Here is a 7,451-nt window from a genome sequence, read left to right on the forward strand (position 1 = left end):
TACGGATTGACCGCGGCGTGGTACACAAAAGGATTGTTTAAGTCGAGGATATACCATATTTAGTAAGCCAGGACGGGTCTGAAGTGGTCCAAGTCTGACCTTGACAAAAGCTTGAGAAGTTTACACGGCACGCCACTGTCTCGCGAATCCGTGGCTACGCCTTAGCCCGAGCCACAACGTCGTGACCGCAGCGAAGAAAACGGTAGTAGTTGGTCATGGTTGGTCATCGCTGGTGGTGTGAGTGCTGATGGTGGTAGGCACTGGAAGGTAAGAGGCGATAGTAAAGAGAGCGGTGTTGTCTGTGAATGTGGTGATGCGTGTGTATCGCTGGTTGGTTTGTGTGTAGGGCGTTCGTGAAATTGTAAGCGCGTTTGTCTGTTTGGAGTGGCCTCGTGGTCTAGTGGTATGATTCTCGCTTCGGGTGCGAGAGGTCCCGGGTTCGATTCCCGGTGAGGCCCCGTCTTTGCTCAGCTATCTAGCCTCCGCGACAGCTTTTTGCACCTCCCTTTTCCGCGTTAAGGACCCTTTCCTGGCTTTCGGCTGGGGTCGCAGCGGCCTTCCTTGTGTCTTTGATACGGATTGACCGCGGCGTGGTACAACAAAAGGAATGTTTAAGTCGAGGATAATACCATATTTAGTAGGCTAGGACGGGTCTGAAGTGGTCCAAGTCTGACCTTGACCAAAGGCTTGAGAAGTTTACACGGCACGGCCGCTGTATCGTGAATCTCGTGGCTTATGTCTTTACTCGTGAGCCATAAACGTCTGATCTCCAGCGAAGAAAACCGATAGTAAGTTGGTCATTGTTTGTCATCGCTGGTCATCGGGTGTGCTGATGGTGGTAGACACTGGGAAGGTAAGAGGCGATAGTAAAGAGAGCGGTGTTGTCTGTGAATGTGGTGATGCGTGTGTATCGCTGGTTGGTTTGTGTGTAGGGCGCTTGTGAAATTGTAAGCGCGTTTGTCTGTTTGGAGTGGCCTCGTGGTCTAGTGGTATGATTCTCGCTTCGGGTGCGAGAGGTCCCGGGTTCGATTCCCGGTGAGGCCCCGTCTTTGCTCAGCTATCTAGCCTCCGCGACAGCTTTTTGCACCTCCCTTTTCCGCGTTGAGGAACCTTTCCTGGCTTTCGGCTGGGGTCGCAGCGGCCTTCCTTGTGTCTTGATACGGATTGACCGCGGCGTGGTACACAAAAGGATTGTTTAAGTCGAGGATATACCATATTTAGTAAGCCAGGACGGGTCTGAAGTGGTCCAAGTCTGACCTTGACAAAAGCTTGAGAAGGTTACACGGCACGCCACTGTCTCGCGAATCCGTGGCTACGCCTTAGCCTGAGCCACAACGTCGTGACCGCAGCGAAGAAAACGGTAGTAGTTGGTCATGGTTGGTCATCGCTGGTGGTGTGAGTGCTGATGGTGGTAGGCACTGGAAGGTAAGAGGCGATAGTAAAGAGAGCGGTGTTGTCTGTGAATGTGGTGATGCGTGTGTATCGCTGGTTGGTTTGTGTGTAGGGCGTTTGTGAAATTGTAAGCGCGTTTGTCTGTTTGGAGTGGCCTCGTGGTCAAGTGGTATGCTCTTAGTTTCGGGTGCGAGAGGTCCCGGGTTCGATTCCCGGTGAGGCCCCGTCTTTGCTCAGCTATCTAGCCTCCGCGACAGCTTTTTGCACCTCCCTTTTCCGCGTTGAGGAACCTTTCCTGGCTTTCGGCTGGGGTCGCAGCGGCCTTCCTTGTGTCTTGATACGGATTGACCGCGGCGTGGTACACAAAAGGATTGTTTAAGTCGAGGATATACCATATTTAGTAAGCCAGGACGGGTCTGAAGTGGTCCAAGTCTGACCTTGACAAAAGCTTGAGAAGTTTACACGGCACGCCACTGTCTCGCGAATCCGTGGCTACGCCTTAGCCCGAGCCACAACGTCGTGACCGCAGCGAAGAAAACGGTAGTAGTTGGTCATGGTTGGTCATCGCTGGTGGTGTGAGTGCTGATGGTGGTAGGCACTGGAAGGTAAGAGGCGATAGTAAAGAGAGCGGTGTTGTCTGTGAATGTGGTGATGCGTGTGTATCGCTGGTTGGTTTGTGTGTAGGGCGTTTGTGAAATTGTAAGCGCGTTTGTCTGTTTGGAGTGGCCTCGTGGTCTAGTGGTATGATTCTCGCTTCGGGTGCGAGAGGTCCCGGGTTCGATTCCCGGTGAGGCCCCGTCTTTGCTCAGCTATCTAGCCTCTGCGACAGCTTTTTGCACCTCCCTTTTCCGCGTTGAGGGACCTTTCCTGGCTTTCGGCTGGGGTCGCAGCGGCCTTCCTTGTGTCTTGATACGGATTGACCGCGGCGTGGTACACAAAAGGATTGTTTAAGTCGAGGACAGACCATATTTAGTAAGCCAGGACGGGTCTGAAGTGGTCCAAGTCTGACCTTGACAAAAGCTTGAGAAGTTTACACGGCACGCCACTGTCTCGCGAATCCGTGGCTACGCCTTAGCCCGAGCCACAACGTCGTGACCGCAGCGAAGAAAACGGTAGTAGTTGGTCATGGTTGGTCATCGCTGGTGGTGTGAGTGCTGATGGTGGTAGGCACTGGAAGGTAAGAGGCGATAGTAAAGAGAGCGGTGTTGTCTGTGAATGTGGTGATGCGTGTGTATCGCTGGTTGGTTTGTGTGTAGGGCGTTTGTGAAATTGTAAGCGCGTTTGTCTGTTTGGAGTGGCCTCGTGGTCTAGTGGTATGATTCTCGCTTCGGGTGCGAGAGGTCCCGGGTTCGATTCCCGGTGAGGCCCCGTCTTTGCTCAGCTATCTAGCCTTCCGCGACAGCCTCTTTTGGAATCTTTGCTTTTTCTTTTTCGGGGTGAGAGAAACTTCCTGGCTTCGCTGGGGTCGCAGCGGCCTTCCTTGTGTCTTGATACGATGACCGCGGCGTGGTACACAAAAGGATTGTTTAAGTCGAGGATATACCATATTTAGTAAGCCAGGACGGGTCTGAAGTGGTCCAAGTCTGACCTTGACAAAAGCTTGAGAAGTTTACACGGCACGCCACTGTCTCGAGAATCCGTGGCGACGCCTTAGCCTGAGCCACAACGTCGTGACCGCAGCGAAGAAAACGGTAGTAGTTGGTCATGGTTGGTCATCGCTGGTGGTGTGAGTGCTGATGGTGGTAGGCACTGGAAGGTAAGAGGCGATAGCAAAGAGAGCGGTGTTGTCTGTGAATGTGGTGATGCGTGTGTATCGCTGGTTGGTTTGTGTGTAGGGCGTTTGTGAAATTGTAAGCGCGTTTGTTTGTTTGGAGTGGCCTCGTGGTCTAGTGGTATGATTCTCGCTTCGGGTGCGAGAGGTCCCGGGTTCGATTCCCGGTGAGGCCCCGTCTTTGCTCAGCTATCTAGCCTCCGCGACAGCTTTTTGCACCTCCCTTTTCCGCGTTGAGGAACCTTTCCTGGCTTTCGGCTGGGGTCGCAGCGGCCTTCCTTGTGTCTTGATACGGATTGACCGCGGCGTGGTACACAAAAGGATTGTTTAAGTCGAGGATATACCATATTTAGTAAGCCAGGACGGGTCTGAAGTGGTCCAAGTCTGACCTTGACAAAAGCTTGAGAAGTTTACACGGCACGCCACTGTCTCGCGAATCCGTGGCTACGCCTTAGCCCGAGCCACAACGTCGTGACCGCAGCGAAGAAAACGGTAGTAGTTGGTCATGGTTGGTCATCGCTGGTGGTGTGAGTGCTGATGGTGGTAGGCACTGGAAGGTAAGAGGCGATAGTATTGAGAGCGGTGTTGTCTGTGAATGTGGTGATGCGTGTGTATCGCTGGTTGGTTTGTGTGTAGGGCGTTTGTGAAATTGTAAGCGCGTTTGTCTGTTTGGAGTGGCCTCGTGGTCTAGTGGTATGATTCTCGCTTCGGGTGCGAGAGGTCCCGGGCTCGATTCCCGGTGAGGCCCCGTCTTTGCTCAGCTATCTAGCCTCCGCGACAGCTTTTTGCACCTCCCTTTTCCGCACTGAGGAACCTTTCCTGGCTTTCGGCTGGGGTCGCAGCGGCCTTCCTTGTGTCTTGATACGGATTGACCGCGGCGTGGTACACAAAAGGATTGTTTAAGTCGAGGATATACCATATTTAGTAAGCCAGGACGGGTCTGAAGTGGTCCAAATCTGACCTTGACAAAAGCTTGAGAAGTTTACACGGCACGCCACTGTCTCGCGAATTCCGTGGCTACGTCCTTAGCACGAGCCCCTACGTCGTGACCGCAGCGAAGAAAACGGTAGTAGTTGGTCATGGTTGGTCATCGCTGGTGGTGTGAGTGCTGATGGTGGTAGGCACTGGAAGGTAAGAGGCGATAGTAAAGAGAGCGGTGTTGTCTGTGAATGTGGTGATGCGTGTGTATCGCTGGTTGGTTTGTGTGTAGGGCGTTTGTGAAATAGTAAGCGCGTTTGTCTGTTTGGAGTGGCCTCGTGGTCTAGTGGTATGATTCTCGCTTCGGGTGCGAGAGGTCCCGGGTTCGATTCCCGGTGAGGCCCCGTCTTTGCTCAGCTATCTAGCCTCCGCGACAGCTTTTTGCACCTCCCTTTTCCGCGTTGAGGAACCTTTCCTGGCTTTCGGCTGGGGTCGCAGCGGCCTTCCTTGTGTCTTGATACGGATTGACCGCGGCGTGGTACACAAAAGGATTGTTTAAGTCGAGGATATACCATATTTAGTAAGCCAGGACGGGTCTGAAGTGGTCCAAGTCTGACCTTGACAAAAGCTTGAGAAGTTTACACGGCACGCCACTGTCTCGCGAATCCGTGGCTACGCCTTAGCCCGAGCCACAACGTCGTGACCGCAGCGAAGAAAACGGTAGTAGTTGGTCATGGTTGGTCATCGCTGGTGGTGTGAGTGCTGATGGTGGTAGGCACTGGAAGGTAAGAGGCGATAGTAAAGAGAGCGGTGTTGTCTGTGAATGTGGTGATGCGTGTGTATCGCTGGTTGGTTTGTGAGTAGGGCGTTTGTGAAGTTGTAAGCGCGTTTGTCTGTTTGGAGTGGCCTCGTGGTCTAGTGGTATGATTCTCGCTTCGGGTGCGAGAGGTCCCGGGTTCGATTCCAGGTGAGGCCCCGTCTTTGCTCAGCTATCTAGCCTCCGCGACAGCTTTTTGCACCTCCCTTTTCCGCACTGAGGAACCTTTCCTGGCTTTCGGCTGGGGTCACAGCGGCGCTCTTTGTGTCCTGATACGGACTGACCGCGGCATGGTACACAAAGAATTGTTTAAGTCGAGGACAGACCATATTTAGTAAGCCAGGACGGGTCTGAAGTGGTCCAAGTCTGACCTTGACAAAAGCTTGAGAAGTTTACACGGCACGCCACTGTCTCGCGAATCCGTGGCTACGCCTTAGCCCGAGCCACAACGTCGTGACCGCAGCGAAGAAAACGGTAGTAGTTGGTCATGGTTGGTCATCGCTGGTGGTGTGAGTGCTGATGGTGGTAGGCACTGGAAGGTAAGAGGCGATAGTAAAGAGAGCGGTGTTGTCTGTGAATGTGGTGATGCGTGTGTATCGCTGGTTGGTTTGTGTGTAGGGCGTTTGTGAAATTGTAAGCGCGTTTGTCTGTTTGGAGTGGCCTCGTGGTCTAGTGGTATGATTCTCGCTTCGGGTGCGAGAGGTCCCGGGTTCGATTCCCGGTGAGGCCCCGTCTTTGCTCAGCTATCTAGCCTCCGCGACAGCTTTTTGCACCTCCCTTTTCCGCGTTAAGGAACCTTTCCTGGCTTTCGGCTGGGGTCGCAGCGGCCTTCCTTGTGTCTTGATACGGATTGACCGCGGCGTGGTACACAAAAGGATTGTTTAAGTCGAGGATATACCATATTTAGTAAGCCAGGACGGGTCTGAAGTGGTCCAAGTCTGACCTTGACAAAAGCTTGAGAAGTTTACACGGCACGCCACTGTCTCGCGAATCCGTGGCTACGCCTTAGCCCGAGCCACAACGTCGTGACCGCAGCGAAGAAAACGGTAGTAGTTGGTCATGGTTGGTCATCGCTGGTGGTGTGAGTGCTGATGGTGGTAGGCACTGGAAGGTAAGAGGCGATAGTAAAGAGAGCGGTGTTGTCTGTGAATGTGGTGATGCGTGTGTATCGCTGGTTGGTTTGTGTGTAGGGCGTTTGTGAAATTGTAAGCGCGTTTGTCTGTTTGGAGTGGCCTCGTGGTCTAGTGGTATGATTCTCGCTTCGGGTGCGAGAGGTCCCGGGTTCGATTCCCGGTGAGGCCCCGTCTTTGCTCAGTCCGCGACAGCTTTTTGCACCTCCCTTTTCCGCGTTAAGGAACCTTTCCTGGCTTTCGGCTGGGGTCGCAGCGGCCTTCCTTGTGTCTTGATACGGATTGACCGCGGCGTGGTACACAAAAGGATTGTTTAAGTCGAGGATATACCATATTTAGTAGGCCAGGACGGGTCTGAAGTGGTCCAAGTCTGACCTTGACAAAAGCTTGAGAAGTTTACACGGCACGCCACTGTCTCGCGAATCCGTGGCTACGCCTTAGCCCGAGCCACAACGTCGTGACCGCAGCGAAGAAAACGGTAGTAGTTGGTCATGGTTGGTCATCGCTGGTGGTGTGAGTGCTGATGGTGGTAGGCACTGGAAGGTAAGAGGCGATAGTAAAGAGAGCGGTGTTGTCTGTGAATGTGGTGATGCGTGTGTATCGCTGGTTGGTTTGTGAGTAGGGCGTTTGTGAAGTTGTAAGCGCGTTTGTCTGTTTGGAGTGGCCTCGTGGTCTAGTGGTATGATTCTCGCTTCGGGTGCGAGAGGTCCCGGGTTCGATTCCCGGTGAGGCCCCGTCTTTGCTCAGCTATCTAGCCTCCGCGACAGCTTTTTGCACCTCCCTTTTCCGCGTTGAGGAACCTTTACTGGCTTTCGGCTGGGGTCGCAGCTGCCTTCCTTGTGTCTTGATACTGATTGACCGCGGCGTGGTACACAAAAGGATTGTTTAAGTCGAGGATATACCATATTTAGTAAGCCAGGACGGGTCTGAAGTGGTCCAAGTCTGACCTTGACAAAAGCTTGAGAAGTTTACACGGCACGCCACTGTCTCGCGGACCCGTGGCTACGCCTTAGCCCGAACCACAGCGTCGTGACCGCAGCGAAGAAGACGGTAGTAGTTGGTCATGGTTGGTCATCGCTGGTGGTGTGAGTGCTGATGGTGGTAGGCACTGGAAGGTAAGAAGCGATAGTAAAGAGAGCGGTGTTGTCTGTGAATGTGGTGATGCGTGTGTATCGCTGGTTGGTTTGTGTGTAGGGCATTTGTGAAATTGTAAGCGCGTTTGTCTGTTTGGAGTGGCCTCGTGGTCTAGTCGCTTCGGGTGCGAGAGGTCCCGGGTTCGATTCCCGGTGAGGCGCCGTCTTTGCTCAGCTATCTAGCCTCCGCGACAGCTTTTTGCACCTCCCTTTTCCGCACTGCGGGACCTTTCCTGGCTTTCGGCTGGGGTCGCAGCGACCTTCCTTGTGTCCTGATACGGATTGACCGC

The 7,451-nt window shown here is 53.5% G+C and overlaps 1 pseudogene across 1 annotated transcript; it reads left to right on the top strand.

The window, feature by feature from the left end:
* The first annotated feature begins 1,544 nt into the window (after positions 1 to 1,544).
* PITG_28117 lies at positions 1,545 to 1,616 on the top strand (annotated as a pseudogene). Its single transcript has one exon. The product of its transcript is annotated as a tRNA-OTHER (tRNA).
* The last annotated feature ends 5,835 nt before the right edge of the window (positions 1,617 to 7,451 follow it).

This window comes from Phytophthora infestans, genomic scaffold, assembly GCF_000142945.1.
Source record: "Phytophthora infestans T30-4 supercont1.28 genomic scaffold, whole genome shotgun sequence".
In the NCBI taxonomy this organism is placed as follows: Eukaryota; Oomycota; class Peronosporomycetes; order Peronosporales; family Peronosporaceae; genus Phytophthora; species Phytophthora infestans.